The 25,767-nt window shown below is 41.2% G+C and overlaps 1 protein-coding gene across 1 annotated transcript in view; it reads right to left on the minus strand.

The window, feature by feature from the left end:
• Nucleotides 1–24,686, minus strand: part of LOC136872432 (G-protein coupled receptor dmsr-1) — a 591,582-nt gene extending 566,896 nt beyond the window's left edge. The window contains exon 1 of the mRNA XM_067146247.2: nucleotides 24,599–24,686. The gene's annotated coding sequence lies outside the window, so the exon portion shown is untranslated. The remainder of the gene's footprint in view (nucleotides 1–24,598) is intronic.
• Nucleotides 24,687–25,767: the final 1,081 nt, after the last annotated feature.

Here is a 25,767-nt window from a genome sequence, read left to right on the forward strand (position 1 = left end):
ACACCCACGATATCCCCTGCCTGTCGTAAGAGGCGACTAAAAGGGGCGATTAAGGGATGATTGTATTAGAACCATGGAACTACTTGTGATTAGTACCACCACGCGGGGAACACCATGGGTAGCATTTAGTTGCGCGTTGTACCACCATGTTAGGCACGAAATAGGTTCGTGATTAGTAGCAAAAGAGTACGTTGCCGGCTTTTACAGTACTGTGATTGGTAGTACTATATGAGCGATACCATGGAATGAGCGACCCCATGGTTCTCGCTTGCCTGTGATTAGTACCCACTATATGAGGAACACCAAGGGATGGCGCGAGTCCCTGTGGTTAGTACACTTAGGTGATGAACACTATAGGTTCGCATTGCCTGAAAATAGCGCCGTAATGTGCGAAACCCCGTAGGACTGTGTTACATGGGCGAATTTCATTACCTGTGAGTAGTACCATAATGTGTGGAATACCGCGAGTCTCTGCTGCTTTTGATTATTACCGCAATATGACAAATACCATGGTTTTACTTTCCTAGGTATAAGTACTGTTATGAAGGGCCGATAACTTGGATTTTGGACCCCCTTTAGACTGCAAGCATCATCGATTCAGTGTTACGCTATAGCAGCAGTCCCTTGGTCAGTAATACTATTGTTTTACGTCAATTTCTGTGAATGTAAGGCATTGCGGGTCGCATCCACTGATTGTTTTAAATTCATATCCATTCATTCATTCTTCGTCCTCACGTTTTGAATTCTGGTCAGTGGAGGATTTTGGACTTTTAATTTTTCATTCCATTTCGTCTCATTTTGTATCATTAGGGGCCGATGACCCCTGTGTTAGGCCCCTTTAAACAACAATCATCATCATCACCATCATCATAAGAAATAAAGCTACATACCTGGATGTTGAAAAAGCTCGGGAATTCACAACAGGACGATGGCTGTAATATTCAGATCGATCGATGGATAACAGAATGCGGTGAATATTGAATCACGAAACGGAATAAGTATATCGTTTCGAGGATTTTACCACAATTTAGCTCACATTTTCGCATCGTACTCTGGTCTGAACAGGGTATACATGCCTCTCGTACTAAAAACAGTGGGAGAGAGCAGAAAAGGAAAGGGCACAATGAGTAATTATACAGTTGCGTACTCATTTCACTCTTTGATCAGCCATCCATTACTCTGCTAATCACACACTACGTTTATACGATTCTTGTAACAAATAGTCATTGGATTTTTACAATCTGTGTGCGGCGAAATACGCTAATCATTGTCGCAATTTACAGAGCTTCCGTGATGAGAAACCTAATATTGGGTCGCGAAAGCTAAATATTGCATTCCAATAGCCCACAGCGGGCGACTCTTCAGTGCGTTGGCAACAGAAAAAGGAGGACTACCGTACCTGAATTGGTAGAGCACGGACTGTGCTCACATAGGTGTACGCTTGGCTACGTTTGCTTTGTTCTTAATATCCCTTTTGTACTTACTATGCAGAATGGTTAATTCATATGCGACCCGAATCTTAATTTCGAACCACAAATTATCGGTCCCTGTGCCCATGCACGTTTAACCCTAGAACTAGAACTGCGGACCGTCTTTCTGTTTTGTCAAGTGCGATCGTCTTTCTGAGAGATGGTGTCGTTCTTCCGCCGTAGGTTTATAATTGGTCACCAGATGGCAATAATATAGATACCAGATGAATACTTATACTTTTATCTTCAATTTTGAAAGTCTTTGAAACACAAACATCGGTCTGGACAAGTTTATTTAGCTGTAGAAGTGAAAGTACTTTCACATGTTCTTAGAATCAAGATGGCAGCCCGCTTTGTTGACGATTCTGAAATCAAGCGCTAGATTTTCGAAGATCTTATTGACAACACTGATGGTGACAGTGGTTATTGTTTTAATTCCGACGAGAAAATTATTCCTGAAAATAGTGAAAGTGACAGCGAAGTACAAGGTGCCTCGGAAGTAATGGGAATTTCCGATGACCGGAATTATGTTCAAGTCGGTGCAGGTTATGTTGTTATTGGCAGTACGTCAATATTTGAAGAAACAAGCGAAGGGATAAGTGTGAACTGTTGATATTTTTGCAGATTGTTATAAGGAATTTGGTCACAGCACAGGAAAGAAGAAATTGGCCTAAGAAAACTAAGATAAGCTGTAGGTTAGAAATTCGTGAAAAGAACTCAAAATTTGTTTCGATGAAAATTTGAGTTTTATTTTGCAAACGAAATGAAAAGTGGATAATTGCAGAGGAATACGTAAGAAAATACTTGTTCGTTGCAGAATATCATGTTTCAGAAATAAATTATCTATCACAAATTCCTTTATTTGAGCAAAATATTTCAACAGTTTCCTTTGTCAAAAAAAAATTTAATTGCATTTTACGATAGTTAGAAATCGTGGCAATATTTTTCGTTATTTGTATTATCTTCATTTAGATCAGTATTTTAGCTTTCTATTGGTATATAATATGGATTTATTGGGATTAATATGTGATTACAGGCATGATTTTATTTTCATGGTGTATGTTCAGAAAAATAACTGCAGCATTTGACAGAAAAACCTGCAGCAGATATAATCTATCCAGTCTATCTATCTAAATATTTACAATTGGCTTTACAGAGCGAATTGGCCGTGCAGTTAAAGAAAAGTAAATGTGAGCTGGTATTCGGGAGATAGTGGGTTCGAATCCCACTGTCGGCAGTCTTGAAGATGGTTTTCCGTGGTTTCCCATTTTCACACAAGGCAAATACTGTTGGTATACATAGAACGAGAGGTAGTGTGCTGCCAATATCTCCATAACGGTTGGTTTTAGGGCCATAAAACATAGTTTCTGGCCCCTTAGAGACTTGCCAAGTTTTCTACACCGCGTCTTGAGGCTTAAAATGAGCTTTAGCTCGTCCTTGTGTGATAGATTCGATAATTCGCCTATATATGACCAGGTTGATATACCAAAGGGCCTAAATCTAGGAAATGGAGAGAACTGCTAACATTTCCTGTAGACAGAGCTACCCGCAATGTCCTCAAATGTAAGTACACAGCATTTGGTGCTGATTGATGGAATGGTATGGATTTGCATTAAGAACGGAGAGACTGATACTCTGGTTTTACAAAAAAATTATAGATTTCTTTCCATTTTGTATCGTTAGGGGCATATTATCTAGATGTTAAGCCCTTTAAACATCACGCATCACATTCATCATCATCTTTCCCTCAAGGTAGACGTTGACGCTGTAGACACTGAAGTATTCTGTATGCTCGACAGTCCTCCTAAGAACAAAACTCCATTTCGCTGATCCAGTTAGGACGTCTTCGGTCACGTTCTTGATTTGTTCAACAAGAACTTGCTCTCAACGGTATTCTACAGTGTGTGTAAAGAGAAAGTGCAACTAGGTAACCATCCTCTATTCCTGATGACCACTCTGTCGGTTGGGGAGGCAGACTAAGAATGTGCCCACGGTATCCTCTGCCTGTCGTAAGGAGGCGACCAAAAGGGGACCCAGGGGATCTCAAATTGGGAGCCTGGTTTCGCGACCACGGGACCTCTGGCTGAGTCCTAGCATTGCCTCCATTTACATGTGCCAGGTGCCTCACTTTCATGTATCCGGTCTAACCTCCCTTAGTCAAATATTGTTCTTTCCCAACACCGATCTCGCGAGTAGTACCACTATGTTAGGCCGTTGACCTGGATTTTGAACTCCTTTACACAACAAGTACCCTCGATCCAGATTTTTGTTTTAATAGAAGTCCCTTAATTAGTAATACTATTGTTTATGACAGTTTCTGGGAAAGTGGGGCATTGCGGGTCAGTTTCACTGAATGTTTTAAAATCATATCCTTCCATTCATTCTTCAGCATCACGGTTTTTTTCCGCTCAGTGGATGATTTTTAACTTTTAAATTGTCATTATATTTCGACTCATTTCGTACCATTATGGTCCGATGACCTAGATGTTAGGCCCCTTTAAACAACAAGCATCATCATCATCTATTCTTGAGGAGAACATCGTGCCTGAGAAGTTGCCCAATTGAATTCCATTTTATTCCCGTATACTCATAAGTACTTCCCTATTTTCTACTACGTATTGTAGCTCGCTCTTATTACTTTTTCCTTGTGCCCAGTTGGTTCTTTTTTTGGACTTGCTTTATGTATCACCGACACAAATAGGTCGTATGGGGACGATGGGGTAGGAAATGCCTAGGAGTGGGAAGGAAGTGGCTGTGGCTTTGCATTTGCCTTTTAGGAAAATGGGAAACCACGGAATACCATCTTCAGGTCTGTCGACAGTGGGGTTCGAAACCACTATCTCTCGGATGCAAACTCACAGCTGCGCGCTCCTAACAGCTCGGCCACTCGTCGGTACAAGTTGGTTCAGGTGAACCTTTTCCATAACGACATTTCCCTTTCCTCAAGCATTTTCCCCCCGTTTTCCCGAAGTTAAAATTTAACACCTACAGTACATTTCAAGACGCCCAGTTTCAGAAATTTCTCCTTGAATTGTATACTGATGTGTTTATTTAACAAAAGGTCTTTCCTACTTTCTTACTACCTTCTGTAGGCGGGCTATACAGATGAAGAACACACCCACGATATCCCTGGCTGTTGCGAGGGAGTACTAAAAGGGACGATCAAGGGATGATGACATTAGATTACTTGTGATTAGTACCATTTCGTCGGAGCATCATGGGTGGACATTACTTGCGACTAGTACCACCTTGCGAGGGTGTAACTTATATAGGAGCAGTACCATTTCGTGCGGAACATTATGGGTCCGAATATTGCTTGTGAAAGTGGTCGTCATGTATATTCCACTGGTTCGTTTCACTGTGTTCAGTATGGTCTCTACGTTACCTGTGAGTAGTACCACTCTGAGCCGCCCCGTGAGTATACGTGGCCTTTGATTAGTTCCACTAAGTCAGCAACACCACGGGAATACGGGCGCCCAAGATTAGTACACCTAGGCGAGGAGCACCAAGGGTCTGCATTGCTTATAAGTGGTGCCCTTATATACGAAACGCCATGGGTTTGTGCAACCTGCGAGTGGTACCATTATGTGTGACATACTATGGGTTTACATTACCTGTGATTAGTACCACCATTCGAGAAAATAGTGAGTCTACGTTACCTGTGATTAGTGCTACAATATGAGGAACACCATGGCTCTGTTTTACTAGTGATTAGTGCTATTATGAGGGCCAGTGACCTGGATTTTGCACCCGTATACATAATAAGCATTGATACGGAAATACCGAGGAGCACAGAGGTATATGAGGTGCGGGCAGGAATGGGTGGACAGAGAATAGATCAGATTTTAATTTAAAGCTCTAAAATCGGAAAATGTTATTTCTTTCCTTTTTCTTTTCAAATTTTAAACCTTGTTAAACAATAACATATAACAGTTGGATAGACAGAAGGGGAGCTCTTAGCTCTTATAACAAAGTTATTTGAAACCTAGATACAATAAAAATAATGATTTTTAAAGAGATGAGTTAGGTAGCTCAAACGTTACACTATTACCAAGAGCACTACTGGTCCAATCAATCGCAGGTAAAGAGATGGGGCTCCAAAATATACCACATTCGAAAGAGCGTCTTTGCTCCACACAACTACCTAGGAGACTGCTGTCCAAAATTTACAAATTCAAGCCTATCCAAGGCAGAGTTTCTTTTACATTATGCCAAATAGAACCAGTTTCCACAGTCTCATTCGCTCGACAGTCTAAGTTACATTTATATAAGTATAGTTTAACATTAACAGAGGCAATAAGTGCCAAATACCTGGCCTTAGTGAAAAAGGAAAGATTTAATATAACGGCCGTAAACCAAAATGTTAGCAGGCGAACAATTATTGCTCTCCGTTGAAGTTCACTTGAAAATTCTTAAAACACTATGTGGGCTTATGGAGCGAATTTGCAGAGGGTAAGCCTATGATATGGAGGTGACTAGATGGAGAGAACGTTTTAAATTACGAAATAAAAGTTTACGAAATCATAGTCATCCCAGTACCTAGTTGAATGGGAATTGAGAGAGGGTTTACACACCTTATTCCCTAAGTTAGAATAAGGTTCTTAGACTTTTTGAAAATTTACGTTGAAAGATTGAAAATCATGTTATAAAATATTTTGAAACCTTCCCCTCAAGTTAGCTTTCTGAGGCTATTACGTGATTAAAGGATGTCTGCGATTACCGTGAGCTGGTGGGCCTTCCTGAGATAGGCATGACTAGCCCCATGACTCCTCTATGAACACACTCTACACTTCTTGACTGGAGCGATCGAAAGACAACATAGCACAAAAGTCCCAGCTTTTATAGCGGACAGGAATGTTCCAGAATTCTCCTAGCGGATGCCCTGTACACACCCACGAATCCTATTTGTTAATGAAATAAATATCATCATTTCTTGATTGGCTAACATTTCAAGCAGGCGAGAAGAGAGAGAACACCACAAAAGTCTACAAACAATTCAGTTTAGAAAAGTTATGAATACTATAATTATCTTGAAAATTATTTTCCGTCCTTCCACGAGGGGGTGGGGGGCACATAAGTCGACAGTAGAGACATCTGACGATAAAAGTTAAAACTTCTTCCAATACACAGTTTGAAGTACACGTTGCAGATGACATTCTTCAAGACACTCACTTTAAATGCACGGAGAGGAAGTACCTCCGATACAAGCATCATCCCATTAATTAAGGTGTTGGGAATTGGATCCACTGATTGTTTTCGTTTCACGACCACTTTCTCATCACCATTCGTTTTCAATTCTATTCAGAGGATGCATATCGAAGTTTTAACTTGCATTTTGTTACACGTCGTACCATTAGCTCCGATGACCTAGCTGTCAGGCCCCTTAAACAACAAACATGATCGCCTTTATCATACATTCTTACTTTATTTCGAAAGCTTACAGTACCATTGCTATGATCTCTTTTTAACTCGCTACCAAGCATGTGGCTGTACGGTTTGACTCACGTAACTATCAGCTTGGATTCGGGAGATAGTGTGTTCAAATCCCACTCTTGACAGCCCTGAAGATGGTTTTCCGTGTTTTCTGTAACGAATCGTCACTTCACCGGCATCTACTGCAACGAAATTCGCCATGCACATAACCTTTATCTTTCCTTTACTAATATGCACTCACCCTCATGTTGATAATACACCGTATTTCACTCTGTAACTGGGACTTACATACTTCAGTGAATATTTATTTGGACATCACATACTTTGCACGAACTTCAGCTCTATCCATCTCTACTATCTGCTATCAACTGACTACCTTCTTGCCTGCCGACGTCATATGACACCGCTTGGTTTGTTGCGCATGCTCCCGTAACATCTGGAATCTTTCAGACGTATTTCTCCTCATTATTTCCCCTCTACTCTACCGTATAAAAACCTGGCCTTTCTTCGGATTATTTGGCATGGACTTTTGCCTGTGTGGAGGGTGGAACATCAAACGTCGTCTCCGTCCTTAGGGACTTGTGCACCTGAGTGTCTTTTCTGTGCCAGTACTACGAATATCAACTTTTTGTTATTTCATTTCGTACCATTAGGGGCCGATGACCTCGATGTTAGGGCCCTTTAAACAACAAGCATCATCATCATCAACTTAGTTGCAACTCTCTTTCGAGCTGTGCGTGTGCGGTATTTGGAACTCTGCGAGTCCTACACTCGCTCATGCGTAAACAGTGCTTCGCCTATCATGTTTTCAATTGTTTAGCTTTGAGTGTAACTGTCTTGGAACAGCTTTATCGAACAATATTGTAATTACGGCCTGCATAATAATTCGTGCTGTGACTGACTGGTAACTGATGGTAACTGATGCGGTTCTGATATATATATTGGAACTTTACTTCGAAGATTTTTGCTGTTGTATCCTGACCTTGTAATTGTGTAAATCTTTTTTTATATTTCTTGTTACTGTTGGCATCTCCACAAAGAGGCGTATTGTTCCTTTTTCCTTGCTCTTTCCTTTCCGGCTTTATTCTTCCTCATTAGTTCTCTTTTTGGTAGCTTTTATTTTGTATAAAATTCCGTATTTTAAAATTACTGCTTGGGAAAGTACCACATTTATATATTCTTCTTATTTCTGTGAAAATGTGTAAGAGGTTTGGTTTGTTTGTTTCAATACATCTGTCCACAAAGTCTATTATGCTTTCTTTTCTATTCTTCACCCATCATGTTTTTAATTTCACTTAACACTCCCGGTTTTTCTAATGCTCATATGCACGGTTTCCACTGCGCAATTTGTTAGTTCGTCGTGAATGCAATTATCTTGGTACTGGCAAATCACCATTACCATCACGGCCTCTATTTTCAATCTGGTATCACTGGATGGCGTGAATACTATAACCTACTAATCCGAAAACTTCTCTGTGTTGTCGATATATTGGCACCATGCTTTGCGCCTGTTGAAACTCCTCTACTGGGGGAACCCTGAACTTTAACAACCACATTAAGATTTCTCAGAAGATGTCCCTACTGTAAATTTTGAAGTGTTCTGAACTATGTCAGTTTCGATTCGTTTTTGTTTTCTCTGTAGTAAGAAGTGTGAACATTCTCTTCTAGATGGCACTACTTAAGAACTACAATTGTGCACCCTAGTGCGAAGTGAAGGAACTTTTTTGAAGAAATTTGGTAGTCATAAGTTTGTTCTTTGTTAAATTCCTTTCAGTTATTTTTTGGGTTGGCAGTATAACCCTTCTCTTTCCGCTTGTTTTGAATTTAGCCAATCCCGAATTTCTCTAATTAATTTTTGACCAATAACGTATGTCTTCTCCGATATGGAGATGTTGCTTTATGCTACCCAATAAAATTGAGGGGGGTGTGGGTTCTCATTCTTGAAAGGTCTCAAATGTTCCACGAGGGTATATAAACTGCTGATTTTCTGGTCTCCGGGCCACTTCAGTAACATCTATCCTAGTGTGATTATGTAGCAGGGGGCGGGAAGCGCCTCTTTCTTCGGGCAGCAGTTCATCCATAAGGTTATGGCCTTTTAATAACTTCTTTTCTCGCTAGCTCAGCAGTTTAACCCTCGGGGCAGGTTCGAAACTTTTATCATGTAACTTTCCTTTAAAATGTAAAAGACACTTGGTATAAATTCTGTCTCTTTAACTACAAATTCCACGCATGCGTAGCAGGTGGAGAGGTGATACTCCCACGTGGCGCGGAGTTTCACGTGGCGCGTCCAAGGTGGCGGATAGGGGATCCTAACCGGCTTGCCAGCGGACTTGAGGGAAATAAAATACCTCTCGCGGACCAAACACACACCCCCTGTGGGTGGAGGAGGCTGACGAATAATACACCCACGGTATCCCCTGGCTGTCGTGAAAGGCGACTAAAAGGGGCGACCAAGGGATGATTGAATTAGAACCATGAAACTACTTTTGATTCGTACCATCACGCGGGGAACACCATGGGTTGCCTGTACTTGCGAGTTGTACCACTATGTTCGGTACGAAATGGGTTTGTGTTTAGTAGTAGTTATGAGCTTGGCCTGGGGGTTTCCAGTACCCGTGCGTCGTACCCATGTGAGCACCACCGCGGGTCTGGGCGAAGCCTGTGAGTTGTACCACTATATGAGCGACACCCTGGGTCTGCGTTGCCTTTGATTAGTATTCACTCTGTGAGGAACACCACGGAGCCCGTGGGACCGGCATCCGTGCCTAGTAAACCTAGGTGAGGAAACTCATTGGTTTGCGTTGGCTATGAGTGGCGCCATTGTGTGAGAAACACCATAGGTCTGCGTTACCTGTACGAAGTACAATACTTGTGAGTAGTACCGTCTTGTGGGGAACACCGTGAGTTTCGCTACTATTGATTAGTACCCCAACATGACAAATACCGTGGTTCTACTTTACTCGCGACATGTACCATTCTGTGGGGCCTTAGACATGGATTTTGCACCCCTTTCGACATCAAGCATCATCGTGCTTTATGAGTGGTCCCTTGGTCAGTAATCAATTATGTCTGGTCTTTGTTTGAGTCTGATCCACTGTATTTTGGTTGTTTGTTTCCTTTTTTTGGTTCATGTCCATCCATTCATTCTCCATGACATTTTTTTTGGTCAGTGGATGAATTTGACATTTTTGTTCTTTCATTCCGTACCATAAGGGCCGATGACCTTCGATGTTAGGCCCCTTAAAACAACAAGCATCATCATCATCATTAACTACAAATTGGGATAGAGTGTGCCAGCCCTCTCGAGCTCCCACTCATATTGTTTTGAGGTGACTACGTTTTCATAACAGTTTCCCTTCTCTTCGTAATGTAATAAAGTTTTCCTATCGTGTCACCTCCGTAGTATGGGATTAGCCCTTGCATAAGCAGCCTATTGCCAAATAGGTTTTAAAAAAGTGTATTAGGAGTGCAAGTTACGCCTCCACTCAAGTTGGTATTTTGGGGCCATGTAATTGTCCTGTTTCTTTACTGAATAGGCCTCAGTAGGTTGGGTATTTTTACCCCTGTTCTTGTGTGCCTGGGGGGGGGGGGCAGCTTGAAGGTGGAGTTTGGTGTGGCCTTTGAATAGGCTTGAACTTTGAGAGCGGGTTGCTCTTTATTAAATTTGGTTTCTGTGTGCCTCGAGCAGGTTTAACTGGGTAATTGGGAGCTAGTGCTCCTTGGCATGATTGGGGTTTTCTGCCCCTTTGTTGAACTTTGTACATAGGTAAAGTTGGGCTCATTGCTCAAGGATTGCGTGTCTGGGGGTTCGAAGCCCAAATCAATTAACAAATTGCAATTGTACATTCTTAATTAGTTGATATGCTGCTGAGTACCTGTTATACTTGTTATTTCTTGATCTTGAAAAGAAAATATAACCTTTGTTAAATTTTAAATTAACTTTAATTTCGTAAGTTGAGACCTATTCATCCCAGCACCTTCTTTCACCTCTGCTGTTCCACAGAAACATCGTAACAATTATTATTATTATTATTATTATTATTATTATTATTATTATTATTATTTGTATGTATGTGTACCCCCATCGGATTACATTTCTCATTTTCACACCAGGAAATACCGGGGGTGTACCTTAGTTAAGTCCACTGTCACTTCCTTCCCACTCCTACCCTATCGTCGCTACAAGACCTACCCGTGTAGTTGCGACGTAAAAAACGAAAGGTACTTAAAACATGATAATAAGATTTAGAGCTTTTGCCATGTCAATAAAACAAGGTGAAATTCTTTGCGTTTCACAGAGAACTGTGCTCTTTATCTTCATCAGAAAATCTAATTACACTTTCCATTCACATCTCTATTTTGTCCACCATAACAGGTCTACAAACATTACTTTGGTTTTCGTGGAAGATTATATATTGAAAACGAAGCCTTCTTCACTGACACATTAAATACTGTGGATGAAATCCTCAAGAAGGGAATCGCGCTGGATATACTGATTTCCTTTACACAGAATTAACGTAATTATTCATTCAGTTTTTTTCCAATAATTGACCACCGTACTTGCCTATTCTAATTATTTGGTTTAAGGACTAACAAACAATTATATACAGAAGTGATCGTGGGCCGTTCTAATAGAATAGAAAGAAAGAAGATAGATAGAATAGAAAGTTACTATTGAAGGTGTATTTTATTTATTTATTTTGAACATAACAGATCATGAGTCTCATTTACAATATTCACGACAATTTATTACATAGACGTTAAAAATACAACTCATAAGAACAATGTGTAGCTGGAATAGTCTTAAGAATTAATGTTAGTAACACACAAGTAACGTTAATAGAAAAATTATCATTAGGAGTAATATAACTAATATTACATTGCAGTTCTAACTAATTGTAATTGAGATTAGTATAATACTAAGGAAGAGCCACCGTGGCTCAGGCAGCAGCGCACCGACCTCTCACCATTGTATTCCGTGGTTCATATCCCGGTCACTCTTGGTGGGATTTGTGCTGGACAAAGTGGAGGCGGGACAGGTTTGTCTCCAGGTACTCCGCTTTTCCCTGTCATATTTAATTCCAGCAACACTCTTGAATATCAGTTAATTTCATCTGTCATGCATTAATCATTGCCCCTAGAGGAGTGCGGCAGGCTTTGGCAGCCGGCACAAGTCCAATCCTCGCCGTTGGATGGGTGCTTCATTCATTCCATTTCTGATCCGATCGAATGACTGGGAACAGGCTGGAGATGGTAATACTTAAGACAATTAATGTAACAGGATTCACTTGGAATCCAATAAATTTATTAATATATTTTATAAGATTTATACTATTTTTTCTGGAATCATAAGAAATAAAGATGTTAAACGGCCATTTCCTTGCTAAAGAACTGCTGTCTGATGAAAGAGGCGCCTCCCGCCTCCTGCTTCAAACACACACTTACTTAGATGTTGATCAAAAGGCCAAGAGTTTCTCATTTCAGTATGTCACTTTATCTTGCACATAATTTGATACCGTTGGTATTTTTTAAGCGTTAGTTTCATTTTTATTTTATTTTCATTTTATTTCTCATTTACTACTGAAAGTATGCTTAGGAGGTGATTGATGAAATAATGATGGGCGGTACAAATACAGTAGAAAGAAGGTGAACCAATCTTAGGATTAATTACGCAGGAAGAAGATGATTTTATTTTTATTGCTGGTATCATCAACTGCCGTACAGCCGCAATTATACAAAATACCGCGGAAATTAGTATATAATATCGCTTTTTTATTGAATGATAATTTGATTTAATTAGAATGCTAATTTTTAAGCATTAACTAAGTAAGCTCTGAAAGCTGGGTATTGTTTTGTGCTTCCGTGTTGTGGATTACGTTGAACAACAGAACACGACTTGCATACTGAAAGAACGCCGCTTCTCGTCCGCGGCTATATATTCAAGGCACGTAGCCCTTGCACTCAGACAAACAATTCCATTAGACGTAATGGCTTGACTTCCGCTTCAAAATTTCAAATCTAATCTTCTCCACGTATCTATTTAATACGATAATTGACTTTAGCTTGTCTAAAATACACCATCTTTATTAAAGATACACGGTGCGCATATCGTATGCAAGGGCTCTTACATGGCACAGGAGTGGGAAAACGTGTATTTTAATAAGCAGAGAAGAAAATAACAAATATAATTACTTCCAATGTTCAAAGAATACATAGATATTCTGAATAATATTATATAGTAATTGCCACTTCAACTTCAAGCAAGATTTACCGTATATAACATTTCTGTGTTGCAATATCCATGTATGCATATTGTTACGAATAAAACTCTATCTGTTTCATTACCCTAACTTATTTCAGGATGACCTAATAAATGCACACACACATATTTAAATACACACAAATCTAATCAGCTGTGAGTGGCCACACTTAGTATTTACAAGTCTATTCACAAGTCCTTCTTCCTTACGGCAACGCAGACGGTCCGGCCCGTTGTTACCTGGGGACGGATAATCCTTACTTTCACTTCCCCAAGTCCAGTGAACTCATTCAGCAGTTGTGTGTACACCGCTGGATTTGAACACAGTGCTACTGGCTACACAACACACGATGACTGTTCGTTGGTTCGACTCCACAGATAATCCAGTAATTCACAGGGTCATATGCAGTGAACATCAGCTCCACAATATTCAACAGCAGGACGGTACTCACAACAGCGAACATGTACACAGGTCCATTTACATTCACACTCGCGATAGCTGCTTCCCTCGCTGAGTTTCAGTTCACTGAAATACACGAACACACAATACAGTCATCCGTCCTTTCGTCTCCACCTACTCACTGGTCTCTTCGACACCACAACAACAGCTCTTCGTTCAGAACTCGGTGGGACAATGTCGACAGCCAACACCTCTGTAGCCCTCAGCCCAGCCACCTAACCCCAACACACCGAGTCACACATGGAGTCCAACACTGACTCCGTGTCCAGCACTGACTGACTGTCCGCGGCTAGCTTCCCATTTTATATCTCGGATGATTTCATACAGAATTTTTGCGAGGTCACTAGAGGCAGAACATTCCCGTTAAATCTCCATGAAACTTACAGGTAAGCCGGCCGACGAGAACAATGTACGGAAAGGCCCGCTGGGAGATCTCAGGTCGTGTGAGTCACTAGCCCCTTCCTGGAATTACCAAAAGGGGCTACCACAGGGCTGGCACGTACCAATATAGTGTTGTTATGAATGTATGTTGTGTCCTCAACCCGAAGTTTCACTTGATCCCAAACTACTTCACCATGGACAGCATAGGAGTCACTGAAGAAGTATACTGGAGAAGTAGAGAGTGAGACAGTTCACCGTTGCTTTCCTTAATGAGTCAGAAGGGGCTATTTTATTACATATCACCGAGCGAGTAGCTGAGCGATTTGGGGACGTAGCTGTGAGCTTATATTCCGAAGATACTTAGTTCGAAGCAGACTGTCCGTAGCCCTGAAGACTGAATTCCGTTGTTTCCCATTTTCACACCAGTAACGTGCTGTGCTGTACCTTAATTAAGGTCATGTTCGCTTCCTTCCCACTCCTAGCTGTTTCCTGACCCATCGTCACCATAAAATCTATATGTCTCGGTGCGACGCAAAGCAAATTATATATATAATACACATCGGACTGCCAAGCTCATCAACGTATACACACCACCTAGCTCTTTGAGTCACAGTTCTACATTATTCATTACAGAAACGGGCTGCGTAAGAAATTATCTACTCCAGGGTGGGGAACGCAGACGGAGAATACACCCACATTTTCCCATGCCTGTCCTAAGATGCAACTAAATGGGGCGACCAAGGGATGATGTTTTTGGAACCATGACATTACCTGTGATTATTACCATCACGTGAGGAACACCATGGGTCGACGTTACTTGCAATTAACAGCACACACCACCGACCTTACAAGTGCTGTTGTTAAAGTGACCAACACGAGAAATGCCTTCTATCTGTAATTTATCGAACCTGATCTCTATTTAGTTTCTCTGTGTCTGAGACATTGCCTTACAGTTCATAACTTACTAGATTTAATTCTTCAAACTACTGTTGAGGAGCATAGGGATGACAGTTTCTTTGATGAGTTTTATTCGTGTTAGCATGAGTTATCTGCCCAAGCACCCTACCTTTGTGGGGCTGTCCCTTTCAGTTTCCAGGCATGCGGGAGTTTTCTGAAGAGCTACTCTCCCTTAGCCTTTCGGGATCCATCCCCTTAACCACAAGGCAGTAGTTGCTCATCCGATTTACTCCGGAAAGCTGGGTTTCCTCTTCTGGCACTTCTACCGTTTCAAGAACTCTTCTTTCTGTCTTCACTGCCGTTGAGGACTTCAACAGAGTTCACCAGAGTGCCATTATCCATCATTTTCCAGTGTTCCTGCAGCCCTCGCGTGATGGCGTATTTAATGAGCCGCACATTCGTTAACAATTCAATTAATTTTTATTCTTATAGTTCATGAAAATTGCCGAAGTTTTATTATTTAGACTATATGTGAGAGTGAATTGGAATTTGCCTCTGTGTAAAAGAATACCAAATGAAAACCACATAGGCGTGCTTCTTTTGAAATGTAAATTTGATTCGATCCTCGTTGAATATTTCTATCGGTGCAAATAAAATAAACATATCTTCTGTTCACTTCAGTAGATTCAGTTCAATTTTTCTTTGTCTATCTGTCGCATTGACTCTGCTAGGCGGTAAAGGGCTAGGACTGGGAAGGACTCAGTCATGGCCTTAATTAAGGATCAGCTTTAGCATTTGTTGTTGTGAAAATGGGAAACCGCGGAAAACTATATTGAGGACTATCGACGGCGAGGTTCGAATCGACTATCTCTCCTGAATGCAAGCTCACAGCTACGTGGCCTGAACCACGTAGCCAACTCACTTGGGGTCTGTCTGAAAGTTCCTACGAACATGAAGGGAAAAGGCTTGATATAATTGTTCCAAGCTTTGTGTTTTATTTATGGAATATCAGGAGAATTCACTAGGCTATATATTATTTCATTAGTATACAGTGCTGTAGCAATATTAAGTAGACCAAAACAGCAAGTTTCAAATGTCTCTTGCTTAGTACAGCAACTTGAAAAATACCATGGTTCTACTTTACTAGCGATAAGTACCATTATGAGGGGCCGTTGACCTGGGATTTGAACCCCTTTAGACAATCATCGATTCAGGATTGTGCTTTGGACTCAGTCCCTTCGTCAATAATACTATTGTTTGAAGATAGTTCCTGGGAAGGTGGGCCTTTGCGGGTCGGATCCACTGATTGTTCTATGTTCATCATCATTGTTCATCGTCGTATTTTTTTTTTTTAATTCTAGTTAGTGGATCGATTTTGGAATTATTTTTAACTTTCATTATTTGAGTTGGATCCGCTGATTATTTTAAATTCATATTCATCCATTCATTCTTCATCATCACGTTTTGAATTCTGGTCAGTAAATGAATTTTGGACTTTTAAATTGTCACATCCCTTCTCCGTTCGTACCCTTAGGTACAGATGACCTAGATGTTAGTCCCCTTTAAACAGCAAGTACCATCATCATCTCTTATATTCTGTCTGGCATTATACAAAGCCTTACAAGTTAATCGGACTGAAATGTTACCTGGCATTTGCTCAATATATGTCTTCGGTGATCGTTATTCCTAGCTCACTCCTCATCATATAAACCCCGCTCGCATCGCAATACATGAGCTATCATCATCAATACCAAATATACCTCGCTATAATACTGATTTACTAGGTAACTAAACACTCAAGTGATGAACAGAGACTCGTAAAGCAGTCTGTTACTGGTTACGTGGAATTCATACCAGACACTTAATCCGCGAGATTGATAGAACCTCACGCTTTGTGCTGTATGTTCTATTGTTAACACGTTCTGAAGGTATCAGCAGTCACATACACCCCATTAATAACCCAAAGCGTATTGGGGTAATACGATACTGTCTAGATGTGGCAAATAAGGTACGCTCGATTCACCTGCAAGATCATGAATTCGATTCCCGTTCGGGCAGTCATAACTATCTACACTTGTGGCCATGGAGAGAATGTCGGCTAGAATCGAAAGAATCATTAGGAATAGCATGAATTAATTCAAAGTAGGAGATCGTTGCGTACGTCATAGGAGACCTTCCGCTCGAGTCTCTTTTTACCACATCGGGGTCTGCGGGCGATTGTGAAACGTACAATTGTATAAATATTGCTTTAGTGTTATTTTATCATGCTAATTAGAATGTTTCGTTGTGATTATCGTCGACAGCTCCGCTACACTCCGTTTTCAGGGAGCTCTTATTTACAAAACCTTCGCTAAGATACCGTGTCTTCCTGACAGTTATATTCTAGTTCCATCATCATCATCATCATCATCAACATCATCATCATCATCATCATCAGACTCTTCCGTAATTAGGAGCGTAGATGTTCTGTGTAATATCCATCAATATATAATAGACGCATTTAATTCTACAAAATTTATGTCAAATGCACACATGGATCCATGATAGTTAATTAATCGAACTGTTATTGTAATCACGTGCTATTTGTTTAAAGTTCCTTCATATAATAATCTTAAGGTTCTTTAGGATCACGAAGGTGGCTCGTCGTTGTCTCTCAGAAGTTCGTCAACGAACACGAAGCTAAAATCTCAGATTTGCTACGCTTGAACATCTTCGAATGTCACAGAGCACGGCCAGAATCGAGATCTTTCGAAAATAAGTACGTCTAGCAAACTGTGCTGCTGGTTCGTGATCTATGGTAAATTACATACCTACACCTTATTCTACGATAATAGTGACAAGGTGTTCTCTAGAAGTACCAGAAAATTCAACACAGTATTATTGGTGATCCAATTCTTGCTACAGCAGTACCTGGTCATTTTATTTTAATTTTTAATACTTTTGTAATTCTTATTTAATTTATGTACAGATGGACCTTTTTCAGTTATCTTTTTACATTGTAATGGGTGGATCAGCCTAGATGCTTAACTCTAAGCTCTCCGGTCCATCACTACCTGCAATTGAATTATTACACCATCCTCTACCTCGTAACACCGTCCATCGGCTACACGGCTCCGCGAAACATTAACTAACCTGTGACGCCTTGTGTGTTCCGCTTACATTATTACTGTTCCGAGATTTCTGTGGAACAGCAGAGGTGAAAGAAGGTGCCGGGGTGAATGGGTCTAACTACAAAGCCGAGATATGAATTAAAATTTCATTAAAGGTTATATTTTCGAAAATAGCAAAACTTAACAATTTTCACGTAGAATTTCAAAATTTAACAAATAACAACAAATCAACAAATAACCGACAGTCAGGTACAAGACCTGGAAAAGCAAAGATACAGAACAATTCTTGGCCTAACGCCTCTCGCTTTACAATTCCCTTGAGCTCATAGCTCAAATATACCAAGCACACGACCTTCAAGGACAGAAAACCCCTTCATTCAAGGAGCACTTGCTCATAATTACAATATCAAGCCTCCTAGAGGCACTTTTCCAACACTAGAAAAGAGCTGACACGCTCTCAGTTTTTCAAGCCTCTTCAAGGCCATACCATACTTTACAATCACTTGCCATCAAGGCACAAATTACACCACTGAAACGGGGGTATCTTGTACCCAATCTACTGGGCCTTAGCAGAAAAAGAACAGATTAAGTGAATGGCCCGCATTACCAAAGGAATGGAGGCGAGTACTTGCACTCCTAAATACACATTTTAAAACCTAAAAGGCACTAGGCCGAAGAAACAGGGGCTATTCCCAACCTATGGAGGTGTCTCGTATACTGAACACATTAAGGAAGTGTAGAAAATCGGTTACGAAAACGTAGTCACTTCAAATCAAAATGAAGGTGTAACGGTTCAAATCCCGTTACAAGATAATATGTATATTATTATTATTATTATTATTATTATTATTATTATTATTATTATTATTATTATTATTATTATTATTATTATGTCCGTATTATTATTTTATCTGTGAGATTACTATTATTTTGTTATAATTCTTGTTCAATTCAATTTGCAATGCTTGTCGCTTGCAGGATTGTACTTAGATGTATGCATATATACGTGTGTGGAAAATAACACTAAATACATGTACAGTGAGAATTGTTATATATCAGATGTTGGATATGACGTTGTTATATTTTGCACTACTGGCGATTCTGCCAGTCATCGCCACGTCATGGCTACGTCATCGTGAGCTTTTGGCAATGCGCTCAGAGAGTCGGCCGCCCCAGGGGATTTCACCATTACATGCAACGGTTTGAGGCGTTGTGGGAGTATGTCATTGTTATTTCTGGAGATTACGTAGCTGTGTCAACCAACATCTATAAAAGGTGGTTGCATATTGTAGCGTCAGTCATTATTTAAACGGAAGCAGTACAGTGAACAAGTCTACGGGAAGGAGAGGCCTCAGTCGGTCATAAGTCATTAGTTAAACGGAAGCTGAACAGTGAAGTAGTCTACTAGATGAAGAGGCCTCAGTCGGTCAGTCAACGAGTGTGAACGAGAGATGGAGAAGACTCAGTGAGCCATTAATTATTGGTCATTGAGAGAGTGAGGCCAAAGGTTGGTCGGTCACTTAGTTGAAGACACGGACGCAAGGGCTTACCATGGAGTCAGCGAGGGCAACCCTGGACCTGCCAAGAGGTGATACCATATTGACTTACAAAGAAGTCAGATGATATGGAGAAGAAGCAGTCACAAGGATGTATCACCAAGTTAGGCGTGACACATCTACAGTAAACACCAGATCAAGGGAATACGTCGTAATTACACTAAAAGTGTTGAAGGTACAGTCAAGTGAATCAGTGAGGGAAATATTTCGTATAAATTGTTAAATGTCCGGTCAAGAAGAATTCAAATTCATGCCTAGTTTCTTTCAGTTGCAATGTCATAATTTCATATTCTCATCTGTTTTATCGCAACAAGACTCACTATTTTTTGATATATTTTTAAAAGAATATATATTGTTCTATCAAACGAATTCATAATTTTATTTCATTGACAGTAAAATATCTTAACCTCAAAATTAATGGGGAAACCGAACGCCAATCTCCTTTTCCCAGAACTTATATGGTATGTTGTCAAAAGTAAGCTTATTACCCCACACCCTAGAGATAGTCAAGAGTCTCATTCTATTATTGCTGCACTGAGTGGTAGCTGGCGCCCTTCAAATAACGTATGTGTAAGTAAGCAGGTAACAAGTAAGTGTGAGTACAAGGTCCGACGAGTGTGTGTTTTATTCAATGAATATTAATTTTCATAATTTTCAAGTTAAAAGCAGTTTTATAATATTTGTAAAATTAGTCAGCGATTCAGAAAAGTTTCAAAGTGGAGCTCGAGAGGGTAAAGCACTCTCTATCCCCGATTTACAGTTAAAGATATATGAAGTTTTTACATAAACTGGATGAAATTTACATGTTTATAGAGATAGGTTACATGGTAAAGGTTTCGGACCTATCCCGCGGGTTAAACTGCTGAGCTAGCAAGAAATAAAGATGTTAAGTGGCCATTACCTTACTGAAGAACTGCTGCCTAAAGAAAGAGGCGCTTCCCGCCTCCTGCTACACGTCCATACACTAAGTTAGATGTTGATGAAGTGGCCGAGAGGCAAGAAAATCAGCAGTTTTTATACCATCGGGGAAGGTTCGGGACCTTTCATGAATAATTAAGACACACCCACAGGCTTTTATTGGCTACAGTACACAGTTAAACACAAAATCGAAGAAGAAACCTGTGATTGGTGGGAAATTAATTACAGAAATTCTGGATTGGCTAAGTTCAAAACTGGCGGAAAGAAAGATTAATCTTGCCAACCCACAAATAAAAGAACGAAATTTAGCAATGACAAAACTTATGAGTACAAAATTTCTTCAAGAAGGTTCCTTCACTTCGCACCAGGGTGTATGATCACAGTTCTTACGCAGTGATATCTATGAGAGAATGTCCAAACTTCTTGATAAATAGTAACCAAAAACACGTCGAAATTCACACAGTGACTCATCGGTTATCGCTATCGAAAATGACGGAATGTTCTTTACAGCTGATAGGGCATGTCTGTAGGATTTCACGTAACATAAACAATCTTCTCCATTGTCTTCCTTCTCGTCATCATCGGCATAAATTTCTGACGGTATTTTCTTTTCTTGGACGTGATGGGTGACGAACTATTCGATATTCTCAAACGCTTCCTCTGTCTCAACTTCTAGATCAATTGTCACGTAATCTTCGACACTGATATTACCATAATTATGCTGTTCGAGAATTTGTTACAGCAGATAATTTTTTTCGTTTATTATGGTTCTTCGTCAGGCTGTAAGACAAACTTTGTCTTTGTGAACACTCCTTTTACTGCTTCTGCGATCCAAAATACAGCATCGAGCGCAGAGCCAGACATTTCCTGGCCAAAATCTATCTCGAGCATCTTAGATCCATTCGGCCCCCAGCGGGTGGGGGACGGTCATGCAGAATACACACGCGGTATCCCATGCCTGTCGTATGAGGCGACTAACAGGGGCCCAAGGTGCTCTCAACTTGGGAGTGTGGATTGGCGACCACGGGGCACTTAGCTGAGTCTTGGCATTGCTTCCACTTACTTGCGCCACACGCTTCTCACTTTCGTCTATCCTGTCCGACCTCCCTTGGTCAACTCTTGTTCCTTTCTGACCCAGACGGTATTCGAGGATTCAAGGCCTAAGGAGTCTTTCTTCCGTGGTTTCCCATTTTCACACCAGGCAAATGCTGGGACTGTACCTTAATTAAGGCCACGGCCGCTTTCTTCCCACTCCTAGCCCTTTCCTGTCCCATCGTCGCCATAAGACCTATCTATGTCGGTGCAACGTAAAGCAACTAGCAAAAAAAAAAAAGGAGTCTTCCATTTTCACGCCATTCGTGGCCCTTGCCTTTCTTCATCCGTTACTTCATTTTTCGAAGTGACGGATCCCTTCTTTCTTCTCACTTTTTCTCTCCCTTTGCCCCCTGTGGGTGTGTGACGCAGACGAATAATCCACCCACGGTGTCCCCTGCCTGTCGTGCGAGGCGACTAAAAGGGGCGATCAAGGGATGATTGAAGTAGAACCATGAAACTACTTTTGATTCGTACCATCACGCGGGAAACACCATGGGTTGCCTGTACTTGCGAGTAGTACCACTATATTAGGTACGAAATAGGTTTGTGATTAGTAGCAGAAGAGGGGGTTCTCTTGTGGGTTTCCAGTACCCGTGCGTCGTACCTATGTGAGCGACACCGTGGGTCTGCGTTGCCTGTGATTAGTACACACTATGTGAGGAACACCACGGGATAGTACGAGTCCCTGTGGTTAGTACACCTAGGTGAGGAACCTCATCGGTTTGCGTTGGCTATGAGTGGCGCCATTGTGTGAGAAACACCATAGGTCTGCGTTCCCTGTACGAAGTGCAATTCTTGTGAGTAGTACCATCTTGTATGGAACACCATGATTCTTCGCTACTTTTGATTATTACCCCAACATGACAAATATCATGGTTCTACTTTGCAGATAGGTTCCTATAAATACAGGCAAGCTTACATGAATAAAAAACCGTAATTCACGGGACGGGGAAAATTTTCGAACGTCGATATTTTTTCGATTCATAAAGGTTCCGTTAAAAGAAAGTTATACTGTATTAAATGTGGATTAACAGGAATATATCTGAAATTTAGTAGTAATCCTCTTAATAAGGAAATAATTATATTTTTAAACGTCAGAAATCACATACAAATGAGATTTTACTTTTCAGAGTCAGGCAATAGAAAACGCTGGTAAATATAGATTAATAAATAGAACTTGGACAAAATATAATCAAATAAATAAATATACAAATACACAAATTGTCCGCCTCTGTGGTGTAGTGGTTATCGCGACTAGCTACCACCCCCGGAGGCCCGGGTTCGATTCGCAGCTCTGCCAAGAAATTTGAAAAGTGGTACGAGTGCTGGAGGTGGGTTCAGTTAACACCCCAGCCATCCTGTTGTGGTTTTCCATGGTTTCCCACTTCTCCTCCAGGCAAATGCGGGTATGATACCTAACTTAAGGCCACGGCCGCTTCCTTCCCTCTTCCTTGCCTGTCCCTTCCAATCTTCCCATCCGTCCAGAAGGCCCCTGTTCAGCATAGCAGGTGAGACCACCTGGCCGAGGTACTGGTCCTCTTTCTCAGTTACCCCCTGCGGGTGGGGGACGCACATGTAGAATACACCCGCGGTATCCCCTGCCTGTCGTAAGAGGCGACTACAAGGGGCGACCAAGGAGGGATGATTGAATTAGAACCATGAAACTACTCTTGATTCGTACCATCATGCGGGGAACACCATGGGTTGCATGTACTTGCGAGTAGTATCACTAAATTGGTACGAAATAGGTTTGTGATTAGTTGCAGTAAAAAGCCTGGCCTGGTAGATTCCAGTACCCGTGCGTTGTACCCATGTGAGCAACACCGCGGGTCGGGGAGTAGCCTGTGAGTTGTACCGCTATATGAGCGGCATCGTGGGTCAGCGTTGCCTGTGATTGGTACCCACTATGTGAGGAACACCACGGGAATACCGGCGCCCGCGACTAGTACACATAGGTGAGGAACCTTACCGGTTTGCGTTGGCTATGAGTGGCGCCATTGTGTGAGCAACACCATAGGTCTGCGTTCCCTGTACGAAGTGCAATACTTGTGAGTAGTACCATCTTGTGTGGACCACCTTGAGTCTTAGCTACTTTTGATCAGTACCCCACTCGCAGTACTTTACTCGCGACATGTACCATTCTGTGGGGTCTTAGACGTAAATTTAGCACCCCTTCAGCCATCAAGCATCATTGTGCTTTATAAATGGTCCCTTGGTCAGTAATACTCCAATTAACTACCTTCTTTTTGAGTCTGATCTACTGTTTTTGTTTGTTTGTTTTTGTTTTTTTGTAGGGTTGATGTCCATCCATTCATTCTTCATGACATTCTATTTTGGTCAGTGGATTAATTTGATTTTTTATATTATTTCATTTCGTAGCATTAGGGGTCGATGACCTCGATGTTAGGCCCCTTTAAACAACAAGCATCATCATAATCATCATCATCTTTCTCAGTTTTATCCCCCGACACAAATTCTCACACTCCAGGACCCTGCCCGTAAGGTGGTAGAGGTGCGATCCCTTGCTGAGTCCCTCCGTCCGTGGAGGGTAAACAGATTAAGAAACAAGGAATGAATGAATAAATGAATAAATAAATAAATAAATAAATAAATAAATAAATAAATAAATAAATAAAACTCCATAATTACACTTCCCTTGTATATTTTGTGGTCTTACTTTATTTCGATTTCTTTGACTGAACAATACTTTGAACATTTGGTTTTCTTGTGAAGAAAATACAGTCTAATTGTACGATATAAATTGTTGTCATTTAGGTTTCCTCGGCACTGATTGTTTGACATCCTCGTAAAAAGATGTTCAATGCATTGTTAGGGTTAGGGAAGGGACACATATCAGACCACTGACGCGAAGGTAGAATAGTCTAGCAACGGTTGTGCATGATGTAAGGCAATACGCAGTAATTACATTGCCTAGAAACAGTACGTTAAAAGATGAAGAGTAAACATGAAGTAATTAAACAACGAAAAATAACATAATTGAAAATGCTGTAATAACTTACCATAACATGATGTATATGTAAGGCATGACTTCATGCGGCGTTGGCGCGTCAGCAGACGGGAGAGGCCTGTCTCAGGTGCACGAGACTCTGGAAAACAAACAAAATATTTAGCGAACTTGTCACTCTACTGAGTTAATGAGCCTCAAGTGTCACAAGGAAAGAAATAAAGCTGTCAAGGGAAACAGAAAAACTAACTACTACACAAACTCATCTGTGTAGAGGTCGACTTGTTGACTAGAAAACTACGTCTTAGAGTTCAAAGTGAACACTGTACGAGATGGAACGTTCATAATAATGTTGCTGGAATATCACAGTACCCTTCAAGAGTTGCTATTGTTCACTATAGGCTATACTGTGCTATGGATTATGTTAGTGCGACCTACGTACGGCACTCATTTATGTGGAACGGAATGGCATATGGCTTTTAGTGCCGGGAGTGTCCGAGGACAAGTTCGGCTCGCCAGATGCAGTTCTTTTGATTTGACTCTCGTAGGCGACCTGCGCGTCGTGATGAGGATGTACGGTAATGATGATGAAGACGACACATACACCCGCCCCCGTGTCAGCGAAATTAACCAATTATGGTTAAAATTCCAGACACCGCCGGGAATCGAACCCGGGTCTCCGGTGACCAAAGGCCAGCACGCTAACCACTTAGTCATGGAGCTGGACACTCCTTTATATATGTTATGTCGAATACTCTGCTTCATTTTCCACCGCCTGTGGGTGGGGGACGCAGATGAATAATACAACCATGGTATCCCCTATCTGTCGTAAGAGGTGACTAAAAGGGACCGCTGGGGCTCTCAAGTTGGGGGCTTGGGTTGGCAACCACGGGACCCGTAGCAGAGTCCTGGCATTGCTTCCACTTACTTGTGCCAGGCTCCTCACCTTCATGTATCCTCTCCTACCCCCGTTAGTCAAGTGTTGTTTTCTTCCGACCCCGAAGGTATTAGAGTATTTGAGGCATAGGGAGTCCTTCATTTCCAGGCCTTCGTGACTCTTGTCTTTCTTTGTCCTGTATTTAATTTCTCGAACTGCGGGATCCTTTTTTACCCCCTGTGGGTGAGGGACGCAGACGAAGAATACACCCACGGTACCTCCTGCCTGTCGTAAAAGGCGGCCAATAGGGGCGATCAAGGGATGATAGAACTGGAGCCATAAGATTT

This window comes from Anabrus simplex, chromosome 4 (genome assembly GCF_040414725.1).
Source record: "Anabrus simplex isolate iqAnaSimp1 chromosome 4, ASM4041472v1, whole genome shotgun sequence".
Lineage (NCBI taxonomy): Eukaryota > Metazoa > Arthropoda > Insecta > Orthoptera > Tettigoniidae > Anabrus > Anabrus simplex.